The following is a 23,623-nucleotide window of genomic DNA, read 5'->3' on the forward strand; positions in this document are numbered from 1 at the left end:
GTGTGGATGCATATATTTCCCATTCATCCCCCACTCTCCTGAATCTGATTGGTAAACATTTACTAGAATACCCTTTTATTGTTCTGTAAACATTGCTGAGCTTATCCAAAGAGAAGCAGAAAGATTAAGTAATGAAATCATCCTCATCAGACTGATAACTAATAATAGTAATAATAATAATAATATTAATAATAATAATAATAATAACTGCCATTTATATACCACTTTATTTTATTTTTTTAGGTTTTTGCAAGGCAATGGGGTTAAGCGGCTTGCCCAAGGCCACATGGCTAGGTAATCATTAAATGTCTGAGACCGGATTTGAACACAGGTACTCCTGACTCCAGGGCCGGTGCTTTATCCACTGCGCCACCTAGCTTCCCCTATATAGCACTTCAAAGTTTACAAAACGCTTTACTTCTTTTAACTCACTTGAGCACTGGTGAATAGTATAAAAGAGAGATACAAAGTTCTATGTAAAAACCTAGGAGGGAAATCATTACTGAGAAGGTGAACCAGAAAAACTTTACCAAAGAATTAACTTCAGAATTGAACTTTAAAGAATAAATGAGAATCTAACAATTGAGGATAGAGAAGGGAAGACCTAATAAGCATAAAGAGGACCTGTGAGCATGGAGAAAGATTACATTTTGTTAATTCTCAGATGGAAGAGTGATTTTTAGAAATAAGCCATGGGAATCAAAAATCTATTAAAAAGGTAAAGTGTTATTAGATAAATGAGGCCAGGTGGAAGTAACACAAGATCAGAGTCAGAATGATAAATGTAAAAGAGTAGTCAGGTAAACAAGTATCAGGTAAATTGTAGGCTAATGGGAACCTTTTGAGGTAAGTTTCTTTTGATTTCTTACATGGGTGGGTTATGGGGTTAAGTGGCTTGCCCAAGGCCACACAGCTAGGTAATTATTAAGTGTCTGAGACCAGATTTGAACCCAGGTACTCCTGACTCCAAGGCCGGTGCTTTATCCACTATGCCACCTAGCCGCCCCTCCAATAAGTCTTAAAGGCTCTTCTCATCTATCAATTTAAGATCTGATGCCACATTTCTACTGTTCTCTGTATTTTAGTCCTTTTAGTCCTGGAGCGGTGGTGGGAGGGGGGATTAATTTGATTTCTCTACTGATAGGTTATTGTCTGCTATTACAGTTCCTTCAGAGAACTCTAATGGAATGGGGATGGGGCAGGCTGCCATCATTAATTATACTGCCATATGTTTCTCCCCTAGTCACTTTAAAAAGCCTATACACTGGGGGATACCTTTTCTGTAGATACATATCACCTGGGTACACATGACTTTGGATTATGGGGGAAGATTATCACACTCGTTACATCAAATAAAAATTTTCTGGACTTCTGGCCAAGATGGTGGAGAGAAGACAGGCACAGTTCTAAGGTCTCCTGAAATCTTCCCCATCTATCACATGAAACAAACCTCTTAAGAGAAATCCGACTCAAAGCCAGAAGGAAAAGCCAAGAGAGAGAACATCTACCTCAGGATTTGTCTCCCGCTGCAGCTTTGGTAGAATTTGGACAGGTGAGTCTGGGCTCGGAGGGAAGATCAGCACCACATCAGCCAGATTAACAGCTGAATTGGAACCGGAAGTCAGAGGGCCAGACCCACTGGATGAGCAGTGGGGCTTGATGAAAGGGGCTTAGGTCTGTGGAGAAACAGAGGTGCTGGTGTTGGTGCTGTCCCCCTGGAGCTCGGGGACAAGGCTGGGGGAAGAGTTCTGGTGCAGGAGAGCTGCAGACACCATCCCTAAGCTCCTCAGGTCTGAGAAACTCTGAGTCCATGCTTCCATTACACTGAGGCCTCCTTCCAAATAAACAAGTGCAAACTACTTCTGCCTCAGGCCCAGGTATGTTAGCCGAAAAACCAACCCAGCTGAGGAAAGACCTCAGACCAGGGTAAAGCCCACCATTGATTGAAGGCAAAAGAATTCAATAGTTCCAACTCCTCCCTTTGGGGAAAGGGAGAAGCCCTCTCAACCCAGGTCACAGACACTCCAGAGAGGGCACCTCCTACTGGCCAGCCAGAGAAATTGCACTCAGTAAAGCCTTTAGTGATCCCAAGCCCAGGTGAGCCAGCCCCCCCCTCAACTCAAGGTCTTAGCATAATGAAGAAGGGTCAGCGGAAAGGTGGATCCATAGAAAAATTCCTGGAAGGGAAAGACCCCAACTCAGAGACCTGGAACCTCTGAGGAGAATACAATCTGGTCTCCAGCACAGAAAGACTAGCTTGAAGAAATAAGGAAGGAGCTTAAAAATTTGGGAGAGACAATTAATACCTTGCTTCAAGAAAACAAAACCTTAGAAAATACAATTGGACAAACACAAAAGGAGAATAAATCTCTCAAATCATCAATTGGACAATTACAAAATGAGAATAATTCTCTCAGATCCTCAAATGAGCAAATGCAAAAAAAAATTAATTCTTTCAAAACCTCAATTGGTCAAATGGAAAGCTCTTTCAAAAGTAGAATTGACCAATTGGAAAAGGAGTTGCAAAAGGTTAATGAAGAAAACTCCTCCCCCCCCAAAAAATAATGGAGTCTACAGAAACTAATGACTCCATGAGACTGCAAGAGTTAGTTAAACAAAATAAAAAAATAGAAAAAAATAGAAGCAAATGTGAAATACCTCATCAACAAAACCACTGACCTCGAGAATAGATTGAGGAGGGGCAACCTGACAATTATAGGACTTCCTGAAAACATTGAAGAGAAAAAAAAGCCTGGACTTAATATTACAGGATCTAGTGATGGAAAACTGTCCTGATATCATGGAATCGGAGGGCAAAGTAGTTATTGAAAGAGTACATTGATCCCCACCAGAAAAAGATCCTAAAATGAAAACACCAAGGAATGTTGTGGCCAAAGTGCAGAACTATCAGATAAAAGAGATAATCCTGCAAGCAGCCAGAAAGAAACAATTTAAATATCAAGGAGCCACAGTAAGGATCATGCAGGACCTGGATGCATCAACTTTAAGGGATTGAATGGCCTGGAACGAGATATTTCAAAGAGCACTGGAGCTTGGAATGCAGCCAAGAATCTACTTTCCAGCAAAGCTGAGCCTTCTCTTCAAGGGGAAAAAGATGGACATTTAACGAAATGGAAGAATTCCAAAAATTTCTGATGAAAAGACCAGAGCTAAACAGAAAATTTGGACATCAAACAGGAGGTTCAAGAGACACATGAAAAGGTTAAAAAAAAGGGGGTGGGCGGTAAAAGAAAAAAAATGCAATCCAGTAAGTTAGTTGACACTGGCTATATCCCAGCATGGGAGTAAAAAAAAAAGATTCTCATAAAACTTGAGAAATGTAACGCTAACAGAGAGAATACACCTAGCCAGAAATGATGGACATTCATGACCTATCCATGAAACTACTATCTAATGGGATGTAACTGGCTTTAACCCCACTTGGGAGAAAGACTGTAATAACTCTCAAGAATTTTGACTCTATTCCATACAATATACAGAACTAGAAGGGACAGACACTCAGAATTTTCTATGACTTAGATAGAATGATCTAAAAACAAACACTACCACCCTATAAAGGAGGACAGGAAAGAGATGGGTGGAGGGAGGGGATTGAATGTGGTAAATATCATTACACTAAGAGATACAAAAAAACCTATAGTAATAGTGGGGAAGAAGGGAGCAGAGGAGAAACACCTGAATCTTCTTCTCATCAGACTTGGGTTAAAGTCAACCTACACATACTCAGTTAACTTATAAAACATCTAACCTTTCAAGTATTAAAAGGGGAAAAGGGGAGGGAGGATGGAGAAAGGGAAGGGGAGAGGGGGAAATAAGGGGAAATAATAAAAGGAAGGGAATGTAAAAGGGAAAAAGGTAAAGGGGAAAGAAAGGGGAGGGTGTGATATAGGAGGGCAAATACACTGAAGGGGTTGTTTTTCAGAAACAAAAGACTGGGGAATATGGATAAAAGGGGGGAGAGTGGGAAAAATACAAACAGAGGGAAGATAGCACGGAGGGCAATAAAGAATTAATAACCATAACTTTGAATGTGAATGGAATGAACTCTCCCTTAAAACATAAGCAAATAGCACAGTGGATTAAAAACCAGAAAACTACAATATTCTGCTTACAAGAAGCTCATTTGAAGCAGAGAGATACATACAGAGTAAAGGTAAATGGTTGGAGCAAAATATATTTTGCTTCAGCTGAAGTAAAAAAGCAGGGGTAGCAATCCTTATCTCAGACAGAGCAGCAGCGAAAATAGATAGCTTTAAAAGAGATAAGGAAGGAGAGTCTATCCTCCTAAAAGGTACCATAGACAAAGTCATTTCAATATTGAATATATATGCACCCAGTGGGACAGCATCCAAATTCTTAGAGGAGAAGCTGAAAGAACTACAGCAAGACATAGACAGCAAAACTCTACTAGTGGGAGACCTCAACCTCCCACTATGGATCTAGATAAATCAAATCATGAAACAAACAAGAAAGAAATTAGGAAGGTAAACAGATTGTTAGAAAAATTAGATATGGTAGATTTATGGAGGAAGCTGAATGGGGATAGACAGGAATATACCTTTTTCTCTGCAGTACATGGAACTTATACAAAAACTGACCATGTACTAGGACATAAAAACCTAATGATCAGCTGTAGAAAGGCAGAAATAGTGAATACATCTTTCTCAGATCACAATACAATAAAAGTCATATGCAATACTGGGCCAAGGAGATATAGACCCAGAACAAATTGGAAACTGAATAACCTCATTTTAAAAAATGAGTGAACCAAAAAACAAATTATATAAAGAATTAACCATTTTATCCTAGATAATGATAATAATGAAACAACATACCAAAACCTATGGGATTCATTCAAAGCAACTCTCAGGGGATATATTATAGCTCTAAATGCTTATATGAATAAATTGGAGAAAGAGGAAATCAATGAACTAAACATGCAACTAAAAAAATTAGAGAAAGAACAAATCGAAAATCCCCAAATTAAGTAGCAAATTAGAAATTCTAAAAATTAAAGGAGAAATTAGTAAAATTGAAAGCAAATAAACTATTGAATTAATAAATAAAACCAAAAGTTGGTATTATGAAAAAACCAATAAAATTGATAAACCTCTGGTCAATTTGATTTAAAAAAAGAAAGAAGAAAACCAAATATCTAGTATCATAAATGAAAAAGGTGAACTCACCACCAATGAGGAGGAAATTATAGTAATAATTTGAAATTATTTTGCCCAACTCTATGCCAATAAATTTGATAATCTAAGTGAAATGGATGAATATTTACAAAAATATAAGTTGCCCAGGTTATATGAAGAGATTAAATACCTAAACAACCCTATCTCAGAAAAAGAAATTCAACAAGCCATTATTGAACTCCTTAAAAAAAATCTCCAGGGGCAGATGCATTCACAAGTGAATTCTACCAAACATTTAAGGAACAATTGTTTCCAATCCTATATAAACTCTTTGGGAAAATAGGGAAAGATCGAACTCTGCCTTACTCTTTCTATGAAACCAATATGGTACTGTTACCTAAACCAGGAAGAGTTAAAACAGAGAAAGACAATTATAGACCTATCTCCCTGATGAATATAGATGCAAAAATCCTAAATAAAATCTTAGCAAAACGATTACAATAAGTCATCACGAGGATAATACATTATGATCAAGTAGGATTTATTCCAGGAATGCAGGGTTGGTTCAATATTAGAAAAACTGTTAGTATACTCAATTATATCAACAACAAACCTATCAGAAATCATATGATCATATCAATAGATGCTGGAAAAGCTTTTGACAAAATACAGCATCCATTCCTGTTAAAAACACTAGAGAGTGTAGGAATAAACGGACTGTTCCTTAAAATAATTAGCAGTATCTATCTGAAACCATCAACAAGCATTATACTCAATGAGGAGAGGCTAGAGGCATTCCCAATAAGATTAGGGGTGAAACAAGGGTGCCCATTATCACCACTGCTATTCAATATTGTATTAGAAATGTTAGCATCAGCAATTAGAGAAGAAAAACCAATTAAAGGAATTAGAATTGGGAAGGAAGAGACAAAACTCTCACTCTTTGCAGATGACATGATGGTCTACCTAGAGAATCCCAAGAAATCATCTAAAAAACTACTGGAAACAATTAGCAATTTTAGCAAAGTTGCAGGTTATAAAATAAACCCTCATAAATCCTCAACTTTTCTATCTATGTCTAGCAAGAAACAGCAGGAAGAGCTAGAAAGAGAAATCCCATTCAAAGTAACCTCAGACAATTTAAAATATTTGGGAGTCTATTTGCCAAGACAGACTCAGAATCTTTTTGAAAACAATTATAAAACACTTCTCACACAAATTAAATTGGATTTAAATAACTCGGCAAATATCACCTGATCATGGATAGGTAGAGCTAATATAATAAAAATGACAATTCTACCAAAAGTAAACTATCTGTTTAGTGCCCTACCAATCAAAATTCCAAAAAATTGCTTTAACAAATTAGAAAAAATTGTAAGTAAATTCATATGGAGAAATAAAATGTCAAGAATTGCCAGGAGCTTAATGAAAAAAAGCGCAAAAGAAGGTGGCTTAGCCCTGCCCGATCTAAAATTATATTATAAAGCATCAGTCATGAAAATTGTTTGGTATTGGCTAAGAAATAGAGTGGTGGACCAGTGGAATAGACTAGGTGTAAAAGCAGGAGATGATTATGGTAATCTGCTGTTTGATAACCCCAAAGAGTCTGGCCATTGGGATAAAAACTCCCTCTTTGATAATAATTGCTGGGAAAATTGGAAGTTAGTTTGGAAGAAACTTAGATTAGACCAACACCTCACACCCTTTACCAAGATAAGATCAAAATGATTACAGGACATAGGCATAAAAAAACAATACTATAAACAAATTAGAAGATCAAGGACTAGGCTACTTGTCAGATCTATGGAAAGGGGAACAGTTTATTACTAAGGAAGAGTTAGAGAACATCACCAAAAACCAATTAGATGATTTTGATTACATTAAATTAAAAAGCTTTTGCACAGATAAAACCAATGTAACCAAGATCAAAAGAAATGTAGTAAATTGGGAAACAATCTTTGCAACTAATGATTCTGACAAAGGACTCATTTCTAAAATATACAGAGACCTGAGTCATATTTTTAAAACAAAAAGCCATTCCCCAGTTGACAAATCATCAAAGGATATGCAAAGGCAATTTACAGATGAGGAGATCAAAGTAATCCATAGCCATATGAAAAAATGCTCTAAATCATTAATTATTAGAGAAATGCAAATTAAAGCTTCTCTGAGTTACCACCTCACACCTCTCAGATTGGCTAGTATGACCAGGAAGGATAATGATCATTGTTGGAAGGGATGTGGGAAATCTGGGACACTATTACACTGTTGTTGGTGCTGTGAACTTATCCAACCCTTCTGGAGAGCTAATTGGAACTATGCCCAAAGGGCAACAAAAATGTACATACCCTTTGACCCAGCAATACCACTACTGGGTCTATACCCTGAAGAGATGAGGAAAAAGGGTAAAAACATGACTTGTACAAAAATATTTATAGCAGCCCTGTTTGTTTTGGCAAAGAATTGGAAATCCAGTAAATGTCCTTCAATTGGGGAATGGCTTAGCAAACTGTGGTATATGTATATCATGGAACACTATTGTTCTATTAGAAACCAGGAGGGATGGGATTTCAGGGAAGCCTGGAGGGATTTGCATGAACTGATGCTGAGTGAGATGAGCAGAACCAGAAAAATACTGTATACCCTAACAGCAACATGGGAGTGATGTTCAAGCTTGAAGGACTTGCTCATTCCATCAGTGCAACAATCGGGAACAATTTTGGGCTGTCTGTAAAGGAGAGTACCATCTGTATCTAGATAAGGAGCTGTGGAGTTTGAACAACGTGCAAGTTCTATTCCCTTTAATTAATTAATTAATTAGTTGATTGATTTTTTAGATGTTTGCAAGGCAAAAGGGGTTAAGTGGCTTGCCCAAGGCCACACAGCTAGATAATTAGTAGGTGTCTGAGACCGGATTTGAACCCAGGGACTCCTGACTCCAAGGCCGGTGCTTTATTCACTATGCCACCTAGTTGCCCTCATTCCCTTTAATTTAGAAAAAAAACAGATAGCTTATTGTATGATCTTGTTACCTCTTAGTCTTCTCTTTAAGGATTTGATTTCTCTCTCATCACACCCAATTTGGAACAAGGTACAACATGGAAACAAATTAAAGACTGACAGAGTGCTTTCTGTGGGGGGGGGGGGAGGGAAGCAAGATGGGGGAAAATGTAAAACTCAAATAATATCTTTAATAAAAATAAATTTAAAAAAATATTTTCTTCAGGGTTGACTTATTAGGTTGACTTAATCCATGAATATTCCTTCTTTAGATGTTGATTGAAAACCCTCTTTAATGATGAAAATGCTAGATTTGGAATCTGAAAACCTAAATTCAAATCCAGGTTCTGTTATGTCCTATTGTCCTATTAAGAAAGTCATTTAGGTCCTCCTGGCTTTAATATGTTCAGCTATAAAATGAGGGGTTTGGAATCCATGATCTTAGGATCTGTTCTGAGCCGTAGTTAGAAATTCTGATACCTGAGGAAAACCCTGCAAAATGTGACTTGAGGAAGTTTGGTCAAAAGGCATCTTCAACTTTTTAAGACAAATTAAATTAAGTGGAGGGAGAGATGAGGGTGAAATACTTCAGAGAAAGACTTTGGTTTTGAGATATAAGGTCTTGAGAGATATAAGAGATATAAGGTTTTGAGATATAAGAAAGATGCTTTAGGATAGTACAAGCCCATTGAAGGACAACCGGCAGGGAAGAACCCTGGAAAAGCTCACCACAGTGAGGCAACTGAAAGAAGGATGAAAGTATTCTAATAATCTCTTATTTAAAATTAAAGATTACTAATGTTGAGTTCATTTGTTTTTTCTTCTCTGGTTAATACAAGACTAGGATCATGGCTGTAAATTTCTTTGGTATAGCCAAAGTTCCGTTTCTCCTAATCTAGTTATAGCTCTGAATTCACTGTTATTATTCTTTTGCAAGTTACTATGACCAAAATAATTATTTATTGTTTGTGCTATTTTCTGGTGATGAATCTATGTGAATTTACTTAAGCTGGTCCTTGGTATTAGGAATACAAAGTCTTTTGTGGGTCTGTGCTTGAGTTCCTTCCATGTTGATAAGATCCTTCTAGAGTTTGTACATTGCTGCCATAGCCTTAGAGAATACAAGGTCATCTCCATGTCCTAATCAGTTAGAGCAGTTAAACTTTAATGAAAATGAGAAATAATTTTAAAACAAAATAAATTAAATTTTCCTGAAATAAAAAGTAGAACAACTGCAATAAAGTAAAAGGTTGAAAAATATCAAAATCTGGAAATAAAAATAAAAATGACAACTCAAAACTTGGGAGGAGGAAGCTGCCATGTAAATTCCTGTCATATTTATCTATTATTCACATCATAGTGAACCATAGTGAACCCTGACAAATTGGGTATATGCATTTTTCCTGTTGAGCCCATAGTAAAATTCTGGCTGCCAAAATGACCTTATCTTTTTGGAATTTCAAGCAAAAAAATGGAAAAACATCTATATAAAAATTGGCATTTTCAAATTTGCAAACACAGAAAAGATTCCATGTTTTGGTACATTCATAATGGTGGGAGTTTAATTAGGAAACCTAGCAACAAATGCTGAGCCATGCTTGCTGATTACTGGGCCCCTGGGACAGCTGAATCTATTGCTAGGGAATACTCTGCTTGTGAGTCAATTATCAGGAAAAAAAATCAGGGAATAAAGTGAAAGTATAACTCAATATATAATGCACTAGGTCATAGAATCCTAAATTAGAAACTGAGGATACTGAAAACAGAAAAAAAATTTTCATCTATGTATCATAGCAATCCTTAGGAGAAAATAGAAACATCTCTCCAGTATCTTTTTTCCCAGCTTCTTATGAGAAAGTGAATAGGGAAGAAAGAATTAGGGAAGAAACAGAAGACTTTAACACATAGTTGGATTATTTCTCTAATTATCATGAAAAGAAAACAAAAATGTTGAAGATTAAAGGGAAAAATCCCACTTTGTAGTTCTCAACCTTTAAAGAGAATATTTCTTTCTGAAGCAGACTTGTACCAAAATTTCTGTGAAGTTTTCTGTGGAGGAATTTGCAACATCATTTGTCCCTAATGTAATTTTATGCTAAAAGAGCTTATTTAGTTTAGCTCACTAGTTATTCCAGTTTTAGGAAAACTCAGAGAGAAAAGATTCAAGGAATAACTTGTTTATATTTAAAACTTTTCTTTCCCTGTGTCACATTTGGAAGATGTACTTCCAGAAGAGACCAAATGTACTTAACACCTGTGATGGATTTTGTATTTTAAGCATCTTCACAGCACTGTTGAATGAAATTAAAAACCTAGGCAAAGAGAGATAAATCATATTAATGTTATAATTTTCCCATGTAGGTATAAGTGCTGTTTGACAAGCAAATAAAAATCATTAACAAAAAACTTTTAAACATGCAAGATTTAGTATATGCATGAATACTTTTAATAATGAGAAATATTACATAACTTTTAAAGAGACCAGTTTCTAAAAGAGATTTTCTCACTTCTAATGGGATGAAATGTTGAATCATACATGCAATAAAGCATCATGAAAGAATGGTGGATGTTGAACTATAAATTTTGATTAAGTTTAACTTAGAAAAATTAGGATTTAAGCATAAAATTAGAAAGAGGAAACACAGCTTGATTTTTATTCTCTCTATAACATGGAGCTATAATTGTGAAGCATTCGTATTCAAAGACCAGGTACCAGGTCCCCTGAGGAAGTCTTCCCATCCCTAAGGCAGATACAAAAGGGATTGACTGATAAATGAGTCAAAAAAATTCTATTTCTTGAATCCCAATTCAAGTATTATTGTCTACTCAGAAACTTTATACCCATCTATTTCTTTACTTTTGTTCTTAAAAACAGAAGATGCTACTCAGAGCAAACTATAAAACTGTTCTCCAAAAAACATAAAGGAACAAGAGATCGTTCATTCTCAGATGACAGCAATAGCAGCAGGACAGAGCAAGCAAAGCACATTAATTCTCCATCACATTCCTTCATCATCATTAAAATGGTAAGTTTTATTTGACTATTATTTAGTTTAGTTTCAAAAATAGAATTTCAAATGAAGAGGAAATTTATTTATTGAAATTCAGAAAAGCTATAGTCTCTTTTCTTAGCTGAATTTCTCCAACTTCTTGGACACTGGCAAAGAAGTGACTAGGAAGTTTAAGAGTTATGAAAGAATGGGTTCTTGCCTCAGTTCTGTAACTGCTGAACCCTGTGACCTATGGCAAATCACTTATTAAGCCTCAGTTCTCTCATAGCAAAATGAGAAAGATAATATCAAGTCCTTTATCTATACTATTCTGGGTTGTTATGAAGCTCAAATATGTTAAATTTATTAGATGAGAAAATCTAAAGGTACGGTATTCAATCAGTTCAGGTAATAAGCTAAGACATTACATCAGTTTCATTTTAAACAGCTTCTCTTCTATAGTTTTCTTTGAAGCTTTTAAGGGCAAGCTTTTAAGAGAATGATTGGTTGTCAAGTTCTTATTCTCATTGTACTGTCAAGAAGATTCGATTTAGATATTCATATTCCTAGCTTCATGTTAGTCCATGTATTCAAATGCCCCTAAAGATAGTTTATTTTCCCATTTTCTAGGTATTTGAATTCTTCATATGGATAAAAGACTCTGTTTCTATAGTTTCATGTTCCCTTAGGCTTCATTTATTTTTAAATTTCATATATATATATATATATATATATATATATATATATTGATCTTTTTGTTATTCATTATACTTTGTCTATGTTTTAATCATTCTTTATGAACTCTGTTTGATCTGTTTGATTACATGCCAATTTGGGGGCATGTAAATTATTTTTTCTATTTTCTTTCTAGTGAGATGCCTAAATCGGCCCACTTCATTCCAAGCCTTTTTTTCCACAGAACTATTAACAGAGAAAAGCTAGCTCTTTACCCTTTACAAAGAAAAGGTCCCAAGTATAGCCACCTATCATATTATTCCATGTTTCTATTTCTCTTTTCTTCCATTTCTCCTTACCATAAAATCCTTCTGTTTTTGTTGTGATTTTTCCTCAATTAAAAACTTAAACTTTTCAAGAAATAAGGCATTTTTATTTTTTATGGATTTATAAATTTTAGATAGAATATAATTTCTATTTAATTGTTAGTGCTAATCCCAATGATATTTTTCCTGACATTGACTAATTTCAACATATCTTTTGAATTAGATACTACAGAAGGCTAGTCTACCTCTTTGTAAAATACAGATTTGGAAAGGGCACTGATTTCTAATACATTTACACAATCAGATATCATCTTATTTTGGTTTCATTTATTTTTGAAATAGAACAGATTAAAAAAAAGTCTTATTAGGGCAAACTCCCAATCTGTGATATACTAACACTATTGTTGACTTAAGTCTAGTAATTAGAAAACAAACCTTAATGCTAGATCTGGAATTAGGTATGGAAAGCAACAACAGGGGTGTGGTCTATTTCAGAACAAAGATGTTGACAAAGAAGATCAATCTAGAAACAGAATGAGAGGGAATTATAACAAAATGTTGTCAAAAGTATTAATCAATGAAACATTTTTTTTTCAGGAAATCAAGTTTATACAGGGGAGTCACAATAGAATTATGAGATGAGGCTTCTATCTAGCAAAGTGAAAGTTTATACATAAGCCTAGCTCAGCCTCATCTATTCAGAACTAGAATTTACCATATAAGCTAAAAAAAAGGAGCAACAGTAACTAAGAGCAATGAAAAGAAAGAAATTCCCATGGAAAAAGCAGTAGAGGAACTGAAGAAATGATCAAATAATGAGCAGCTTCTGAATCAAAGACTTAATCCCATGAGATGGCATAATGAAAAGGAAAATCTCCAGAGAAAGCGATTATTTCTGCAATAACTACCACTAAATACCCTAAAATGGTTCATATTCTAATAAAAGAATTGAAGGAGGAAATAAGAAATGAAATTAGAACTCAATGAAAAATACAAAAGGGAAAATAAACAGCTTAAAACAAAAACTCTTTATTAGGTAAAAATAAACACATAACAAAACGGAACATCAAAATAGGGCTTGAAAAAATGAAACTACAAATCATTGGCTTCCCAGAAAAACATCATCAAAAAAAGCCTGAATATACCTCAAGAAATTGACTAGCAGTATTAGAACATGACAAAGTGAAGCTTGATTTAAACCACAGAATGTTACCAGAGAGGAACCCCAGGTTCAAATTGTCTAAAATAAGCTAACCAAGCTCCAGAGCCAACAGTTACCAGTTATTAGGAAAAGAAAAGTCACATACCAGGGAAATCTAATCAGAAACATGTAAGCCCACTAACCATCAACATGCAACAATAAAACAAGAAATATAAATTGAAGAAATAAGCATAAACAAGATTACCTCTATTTGAAGGCCATTTGATGGTTTGCTTAAATAACCATAGAGCATCAGTGAAAAAAGTTAGCTAGAAAATTATTATTCAGTAAAGAAGTACAAAATATAAAGAAAAATAAAGTCATAAAACTTTTTATATATTATTAATAATAATGTTTGTCCTTCATTTTTGAAGAAGACCACATCAAGGAGTGATGCCATGACAGTCATGTGAATTGGATTTAAGTGAGGGTCTGCTTTGCTAAGTCGCCAGCCTCACTTTCTCTTCCAGAGCCAACTGGATCCAGTAACCAGATCTGAAGTAGGATGACTGGAAATGACCCCAGGACAATCAGGGTTAATTAACTTGCCCAAGATCACACAGCTAGTAAGTTTCAGAGGCTAGATTCAAACTCCAGTCCTCCTGATTCCAAGGTCAGTGCTCTATCCACTGCACTATCTAGCAGCTCTTATATTATTAGCAAAAGTCAGAAGGAATATATACAGATAAATTCCAATTGAAGTATCTAGATTGCATTAAAAATGTGGGAATTAATTTACTAAGTGACACAAAAATACATATAAATACAAAATATTTTTGCAACAATAAAAGATCTAAATAATAGAACATTTATTAAATGTTCATCAGTAGGCCTATGCCAATATAGTCAAAGCTAGTCTAATACATTAATGGTTCTGACATATCATCTATTTATATATTTCCTCCACTAATACATATCAGAATCCATGACTGCCTCTTCTAAGTGACTCATCTGTATTCCCCATAAATTCACTATAGAGGGGACATCACACCATACCAGGGTATTTGCCTCATATTGTGTGAATAATAATGGAACAAGGAGACTGTCTTTGACTTGTCCCTTGCTCTTGCTATTTGACCTACCCATTGTTTTTTTTTCAAGTTTTGCATTTCTCTAATGATATCCTTTACCACACTGCTGAATAATTCATCATTTGTAATGTGTTATGGATTGCTCATTCCTGCTGTGAACCTCATCATTACCCTTTGGCTAATGCTCAATATGAATTCTCTGGATACTGAAGTCTTCTTTGTCTTTCAGTAATAAAACATTACTAGAAAACCAGTATATAAAAATTGAACCTTTGTGTCAAGAATAAATTTGGAGTCATTAAAAATCTATGAAATTACACAAAGGTAAATACATTCTGCTATCCTACATATGTTCAATTCTCAGACTAACTTATGGTCCATTTTCAATTGTCTGTCACAGATCTACATATTCATGAACAAGCTTTATAGGTTGCCCATTTAACAGTACATCATAGTCTCAATAATAAATATCCTTCATTTCCCTGTTTTTCCCTATTCAGAAAATTAGGCTGAATTCTTTCAAGTGATTATGGATCTCATTCAGGAGACTGCAGACTTTAGGAGAATGATAATATCAACTACAATATCATACCCTAACAGGATGATTTGAAAGATCTCACCATCTGTATGGAACTTTAACTTGATGCTGAATCTACAAGACTGTTACATATCTGTCCATTAGATCAGAAGGTCATTGAACATTGAAGGTATTTCTAATGTTATCTCTTACATGTTCTGATATACATATGGGAGAGTTAAGAATGCTAATGTTGTGCTCTACCAAATCAGCTATTTCTATAGAATAAAAATAAGTACTTTTCTATGTCTTTCTGTCAATTTGTGATTAAAAAGATGTTTGCCATAGGTTATCAATCATGAAAGCCTGCTTCTTATTTTATATTGCCTTCATCAAGAATGTGTTCAATGTGTATTTTAGTTTTATACAAGTTTTGAATAGATGGGAAAGAAGGAATGTGGTTCTGTAATTATTGAAATTACCTTTTTGAGACAGTTTTTTTATACTTGTATGTAGTTTAAGAATTTATCACTAAATGCTCTCAATTCTATGCTATCTTCATCACGATACCATTCTTTGTGTGTTTCGGATTCTTTCCCAAGCTTTCTTTTCTTTATTACTATTTCTACTTCCCCAGCAACCTATTTGAGACTATAATATTAATGCTGAGTGGTGATTCTATGTCTTGATGTTGAAGAGAGTTTGTTGTAATTTTTTTGTGGTCTTCCTTATAATTTCATCCTTACAAGGATTTACATGTCCTTGGATTGATTTTATTTAGTTAAGCCTCTTACCAAGATTTCTTTAAATAAGTTATTTTCCCCTCCTTCAAGAGGAAAATGGGAAGGTGGTGCACATCTTTAGAAGGTACTTGGAAGGGTGAGAGATTGGAAGATCTCTTGAGCTTGGGAGTTCTGAATTACAGTGAGCAAAATTGATTATTATTATTTTGTACATTTTGGCTTTAATATAGTGAGCCCCTTGGCAGGGAGGATTGGAGATAGGTACCATTTTTCTTAAGGAGGAAAAAATCAGTTTAGTTTAGAAATCTAGTAAGTTTAAGCTCCATGTCCAGTAATGGGACATCTTATGAGCAGTCCTCATACTCTCAGCCTGGGCAAGATAGGGATACTCACTATTTAAAAAGAATTATAAATGAATTTACATTCTAAACTAAGGCTACCCTGGGCTGCCATACTTCCCCATTTGGCAAAGACATTAAGTATTTCTGGCTAAAGTGGTTTCTAGGCCTGTTTGATCTCGATATGACAGCTGTTTTGCATTGGTTAAACTTTATGAAATTATTATAATGTTGATTCTCATCAATTTCCCATTTTCTACATCAAAAATTTGTTTCAGTAAGTTAGATTGGAATCATTTTACTTGCACATCAAAAATTTCTTCTAATTTTGTGTTCCTTTGATCTTTTCTTTAATAGTTAGTGGTATAACTATATACATACAGCTGATTCAGGAATGATTCCCACATCAATAATAAGTTATTTCCTGTATGTTGAATCATAGTCAATTTCATTTTAAAAATATGATTTTTTTGCTTGCCTAGTTGTTTTCTCAAAGAAAATATTCATAATCTATAGCTACAAGACTTTTTTTGTAATCTGCTTCTCTTATTCTCTACACTTGAACCATAATTTCTAATATTTTTTTCTCCAACCTCTCCTATTACCATATTTAGCAATTACTAAAATATATGTTGTATCACCCTTCTCCTAACAGAGAACATTCTTAGTATATAGAATGAAAAAAAGTTTTTCTGGACATGATCAATGCAAGAATTTGTTTTCCTTGACTGCAATATAACTGTTAGAAAGGTCTTATTCTTTGTGTTAGTGACGGGAGGTAGATGAGAGGAAAGGTAAATAGATTTTTGTTAATTGAAAAAATGAAAATTTTAAAAATCAAGTTTATGTTGATTACTTTGGAGGATCTTGTCAAATTTTTATATGAACAATTTCTTTAATTCCTCATGTTTTATAATTGATCTTAGTTAATTTTTATAGTTATTTTTCACAAATATTTATAGTAAATAAGCATTGTAATATTCCCTAAATTATAGACAATGCTATGTCTAATTGTCAAAATGATACTTTGTAGAAGTGGACAAAATAATGAAAAATATTAATATCATAAAATTAGATTTTTTTAGCAAATAAAAACAATGCAGATTGAATTCTAAGAAAAGGTATGTGTTGGGCAGCTAGGAGGCATAATGGATAGAGCATTGACCCTAGAGTCAGGAGAATCTGAGTTCAAATCCAACTTCAAAAACCTAATAATTACCTAGCTATGTGACATTGGGTAAAATACTTAACCCTACCTTGAAAAAAAAAAAGAAAAGGTAAATGCTAATTTTAAAAGCTGATAAAATTTATAAGGAATTGACACAAATATATAGCATTAGGAGTCATTTCCAGTAGATATGGACAAAAGATTTTTCACATTTTCCAAAAGCAAAAGTAGAACACCACTAACCACTTGAGAAAAAAATCAAAATCATTAACAATTAGTAAAATGAAAAATTAAGATAAACCTGAGTTATTCCTTTGTATCCATAAAGACAGCAAAGATAATGAAAGATGGAATAACTCATTGCTGGAATTGTGGAAAGACAGATACTCAATTCACTGCTAGCAGCGCTATATATTGGTCCAATCATTATGGAAAACATTTTATTATTATATGAGAAAGATCTCTAAATTGTTCAAATATCTTGACCCAGAGATTCTTCAACTCTCAGGACTATCTCTCAAATAGGTCAAGAAGAGCCGCTGGTGCAAATGTTCATAGTAGTATTCATTGCATATGACAACAAAAGGTTTGGAAGCAAACTATATGCCCACAACTTAAGAAAATGCTCAACAAATTATGTTATAGGAATATAATGGAATATTACTGAGACATAAGGAATGATGAACATTAAGAATTCAGAGGAACACAGAATATTAATGTGAAATGATACAGAGTAAAGAAAATAGATCCAAAAGAATAATATACACAATGAAAATAACAACAAAAATCAATTGAACATGGATAGGGAACACAATGATTAAATATAATTTTCTTAGTGTGTTAGTAGAAAAAATAAAGGACACATTCCTTCTTTCTATGAACAATTGATAAATTTATATAGAGGATTAAACTTTGTAATGAGATTCATCAGAAAGCATTTCAAAAATACATATTTTAAAAAGCTTGTGAAGCATGTCGGTCACCTTTACATTTGAAAGCAATGGAAATTTTAAAAATAAAGGTCAGATTTCATGGAATAGTCCACAGTTCTCAACTGGGTTGAGAATATTTACAGAGTTTATGACATCTGTAAATGCATGTGTGCATCAAGTATTTTAATGGTGATCTTTAGTTCCAACAAAATGTGTAGTACTGTGCTTTAGTCACATATTATGTATTCCTATTTATTTATGTATTGTTTGCCACTTTATAATGAAAATTTTTTGAGAACAGGAACATAGTTTTCGTCTTTTTTGTTTCTCCAGTCTTTGCAGAAGATCAGGCATATGGGAGCATAAATGAATGCCTTTTTGAATGTCTAAAGTTGGTATTAAGTGCTTAATTAAACAAATGTTTTTAGCAGGTCAAGGATACCTTGAACCTTTATCCTTACCACTAAATTCAGGACATTTAATGCTCTTATTCTCAGAGCAAGAAAATTTTTTTAAAAGGACAAATTATAAGTTTGCTAAATGGAAAAGTATTCTAGGCTGTGATATATTAGTTTATTACCTTGAGTTACATAATCAATTAAGGAGAAAATTTCTGGGGAAAATAGCATGTTTAAACAACATACTTTTCTTTAGCCTATTAAGAAAAATGAGAGGATCATGTAATGGGTACTTCTTTTCTAATACAAGTACCATTCTGTTTGAACTACAGTTAGCTATTAAATGTTGAATGCAAGACTGAAATCCAGGATTTATTTATGGTAGATTTATTGCTTCACCATATATTAAGTAGGAGGTAAAGTAAATAATTCTATCTAAACTGGAGTTTGCAGGCAGATTTACTGGTCTGGGAGTGGGTTGGATAAAGGAGTTAACCATCACTATATATTATCTATATCCAAAGAATTCTCTGGAGTAGAAGTTTTGGTTAAATTCAATTATTTAACATTGCTTTTGAAAACACTGAGCTGCCACAAATAGGGATTCAATTTACTGTTCATGCTTGTGTTATTTAATACTAGTAGCCAATCATTTTAGTATTAGCTTCCTTATTCTTCAACATAACTTACATACCAACTTATATGTGTGAAATGTATAAGTAGGGCATCAATATGGTAGTGGGACATTGAGGTTGAAGACATAACACTCTGGTCCTTTTTTTGGCTTTACCATTCCCTAGTTCTGTGTTTTTGGAAAGAATCACTAAAAAGCAAATAAATGGAAACATTTAGGGAATGGCTAAACAAACTATGGTATGTGGATGTAATGGAATACTATTGCATTGAAGTAAAAATGAATATAGCAAATTCATAGGAAGGCTTGTATGAAATGATATAGAGTGAAGTAAGCAGGCCTGGGGGAACAGTTTATGTGATGCCCACACAATATAAAGGAAAATAGCACCAAAAGATTTCAGGAATCAATGTAATATGATTTCTGGAACCAAATGATGATGTTTGGCACTCATTAACTATAGTGCTGAATGAGAAGAGCATTTTTAGTCATGACCAGTTATCGATTTGTTTTACTTAATTGTACTTGTATGTTAGAAGAGAGGATTCTGTAGTATTGGTGGAGGTTGAATCATTGGCATGTGAAAGTGAATCAAAAAAGGAAAAGGAGAAAATATCAAAAATAATTATCAAAGCACTAGCAACATCTCTGATTCATCTCTGGACCTTAGTTCTCTGAATAGAAGATGCTTCCATTGGAAACACTGGACTCACTGATGTTTAAGTTCACCTTTAGTTCAAATATTTTGTATCTTTAAATGTGTGTGCATGTGCACAAACACATATGTATATGTATGCCATGCATATTTGTAAAGTACCTTTCAACTCTCAAAGCAATTTATAAATACTCTTTATTATCAACATAGCAATTGCAAGTAATGGGGTTACTAATCCTAAAGTTTCACTCAATCAAAAACATTCGTGGATTATTCAGATATTTTTAACTGAGAAAAGTTTGGAATTGATAGCCCTTTAGCTGTCTAAATAATGCTGATAAACAATAAAAATTATATAACCATGTAAAATATTAGAACTGTCTTAAATAGCAAGTTAAACATATACATAAATATACATACATACTAGCCTCTATTTCCCTTTCTATTTATTTATCATTTCTATCTTATTGATTTTTTAATCTATGCATAGATGTATTCACATAAATATTTTCTGTCAGAGATTTTGACTTTTAGATTTTTTTTTTTTGTGGTGGTGTGTTTCATTAAGTCATTCACACTCTCTCACCCTGTCCCCTGGTGACATCTTGCGCACTTTGACTCATGCAGTCTAGGGCTATGGGAAAGAGATTTTCTTTGTTCTGAACTAACTGACCCTACAGAGAACACACCCATGATCTTGACTTAATGAGAGACATATTCTAAGCACCTGAGCCAACTGGCAGGTCTTTCACTTTTCTGTGGCACAAGTTTGCTGAACTTGGTGGTTAATGCCTTGATCAGGGAGAAAAGTGCAAATATTTTTTCCTTCACATTTGCAAACACAAGATTTTGAAGAGCTATAACTCTAACTCTTCAGTTTAGCTGTTATAATTTACTTAGGGAGCTGGCACAGTACAAAAGAACTCAGCATGAACATTGGAATTCTCAATAAGTAAATACCCCAAAAGTTAGAGAGAGTAAACTTCAATTTGTTATGAGGTCCAAACTAATGGTGTGCAATTTCCTTCTTAAAAAAAAAAAGTATTCACAAAATTGTCTTTATTCTATATACTCACCCTTTCCTTTCCTTTCCCTTCCTTTCCCCTTTCCTTTCCTTTCCCTTCCTTTCCCCTCCCTTCCCTTCCCTTTCCTTTCCTTCTTCTTTCTTCTCCCCCCTCTTCCTCCTTCTCTCTAAAATATATTCTCTTTTTGTCTCTCTGTCTCTGTCTCTCTCTCTCTGTCTCTCTGTCTCTGTCTCTTTCTGTCTGTCTCCCTCTCTCTCTTTTGCTCTCCCTCTCCTACTCCCTCTCTCACCATGTAGGTAATCATCCCTTCTCTATTAAACAACAAATCAATACAATTTTATTTATTCAATTCAGGAAGCAATTACTCTACAAAACCCAAATCCTTTAAAGTATTATTAGCCAATTAGATAGTGGTTTCAAAGGCTATAACTTTGGCATCTAGTGATGTTAAATTTCATCAGACTTTTAGAAATATATGTCAAATTATCTGAGAAAAATCCTGCCAATGGAATAATATGAAAAAACTATAGATCCAAAAATAAGCTTCAGTTCTCTCTACCTTACTAGGTAACTTGATATAAAAAACAGTTGAATATCTTTTTATATATATTTACTGACTTTGAAGTTCTTAAAAACAAAAAGTTATATCAAGATTTCATATCACATACAGTTTTCAAAGTTTAAAAATCAATATTAAAATCAAAGTTAAAAATCAGAAAAATAAGATTTTGACAATTTAATATAGATTCATTGGATATCAAAACTGAAAAATTATTTTATGCTTAATAAAACTCCCTCCCTTAACAGATGAGTACACTGAAAACCAGGGATCTAGTCAAGGTTACATACAAGTAATAAGTGAACTGAGACTCCAAGTATAGTATCTTTCTTCTAGACTGGATATTTTTTTCATTGTATTAAAAAAACTTTAAAGGAAAGAAGACTTCTAAGAAAAATTTGGATATGTCCATCTAATTCCTTTACCTTATTTTGTCAAAATTCAGAAAATACTAGTTTGAAAAAAAAGATTAGTTTTAGCATTATAATGAAGCCCATAGCAAATTGTAACCATTTGTAACAAAATTTAAACAAAAGAAAATTATGATAAACATGGTTTATCTATAAAATAAAATCTCCTGGCAGCAAGGATCTATAAACCCTAGAAAGGATTACTAGGAAGTTAAAGGAAGTTTCTTAGGGGTTTAAAACAAATAGTCTAATATGATATATGTAATTTAGATATATTCTTTCCTGGAGACTGTCCATGGCCAATATAATCTAGTAATGATCAACTTTTACGACATTAAACTAATAAATACTTACATTTTGGACTCCACCCTCCCCAATCAATTTCTTTTTAACTTTTCAGAAACTTTGGCTGCTCTTTTTTTTTTAAATCACTTATACTTAAGACTCTACAATTTGGCTCAAATCTCCTTATATCCTACTTTATTACTTACTACTCTTCTTCACATACTTTACCTTTAGATAAATTGGAATGTTCTCTGCCTGCATCACTTGACCTCTTCCAACCTTTTTCCTTTTCTTCCACATTTTCTTTCATTTGGTATAGACTCTTTCTTTTTTATATCCTCCATATCCATCTCTTTCTTTATATCCAAATCAGATGCCACTTACCCCTTGAAGTTTTCTCTCAACCTTTTAATCACATCAAGTGACGTCTTCCTTTTAAACTTTCTCATCCTTTGTTTCTATCACATTTTATATTTTACTTGGCTGATTGTTATGGTCCAGACTTGAAATTTCACTACTGTGAGGACTTTCTTCTATTCAAGAAGACTGGCAATTCATTCAAACTTGGCGAGTTGTTTCAAGTCACATAAAAGTTAAATTACTTGCCCAGGTTTATATAGTTATATATCAGAAGTGATACTTAAGCTGAAGTCTTCCAGATTCAAATGGTATCTATCTCCTGTCACAATAACTCTCACATTTTTCTAGTTCTTAATGGTATACATGTTGCTTCCTCTCTTATTAGACTGTAAATTCTTTGAAGGGAGCAACTATATAATTCTTTTTTCTATCATTATAGTCCTAGTAATTAGTACATGGAATGTATGGAGTATTCAAGGAGGCCTAGAACCTCTGGCATGAGGGTTTCCTGATTCCTTTTCAGGACTTCCTATCCTCCTTTGATGTCTACCTAGCACTCAACAATCACCTGTGGCTCCAAAAAAGCTGTAGCATGTACAGAGGGCACATCCCAGAAAAATGACTTGGGAGACAGGGCAATCCCAGGTTGAGGGTAACCAATAGGCCTCAAATCCATAAATGAGTTGGTGGGTTGGGATTGAGTGTCTATGCCAAGTATGTAATGACTTCCCTTTGCAGAATGAGTAGATGAGAACAATCTTTTCCAATGGTTATGAAGTCAACTGAAACAAACTGTGGAGAGCTTTGAGTTTGGTCAAATATTAAAGATGCCAAGGTACAAATATTTGGTCAAATTTTAAAGATGCCAATCCACTACATTCCAGACCATTGACTTTTGGTTCACCTTTGAATTTCAGTGTCTCTGAAAAAGAGAGTGAGGCTGATGATTTATAAATCTCTGCCTCACTTGAGTCCAATTTGTCCATGATGTTACTGATCTTCTTTGAAAACAAAGGACAAACAATAACAACTTAGCACATCTACTAAAATGTTGAATTGAACTGGAAAACTAATCTATGCTATGATCACCTGCAAAAATTGTTTAAACTTTGGGTGGCTAGGTGGTGCAGTAGATAGAGCACCAGCCCTGGAGTCAGGAGTACCTGAGTTCAAATGTGGCCTCAGACACTTAATAATTACCTAGCTGTGTTACTTTGGGC

Source organism: Macrotis lagotis, chromosome 6 (assembly GCF_037893015.1).
Source record: "Macrotis lagotis isolate mMagLag1 chromosome 6, bilby.v1.9.chrom.fasta, whole genome shotgun sequence".
NCBI lineage: Eukaryota > Metazoa > Chordata > Mammalia > Peramelemorphia > Peramelidae > Macrotis > Macrotis lagotis.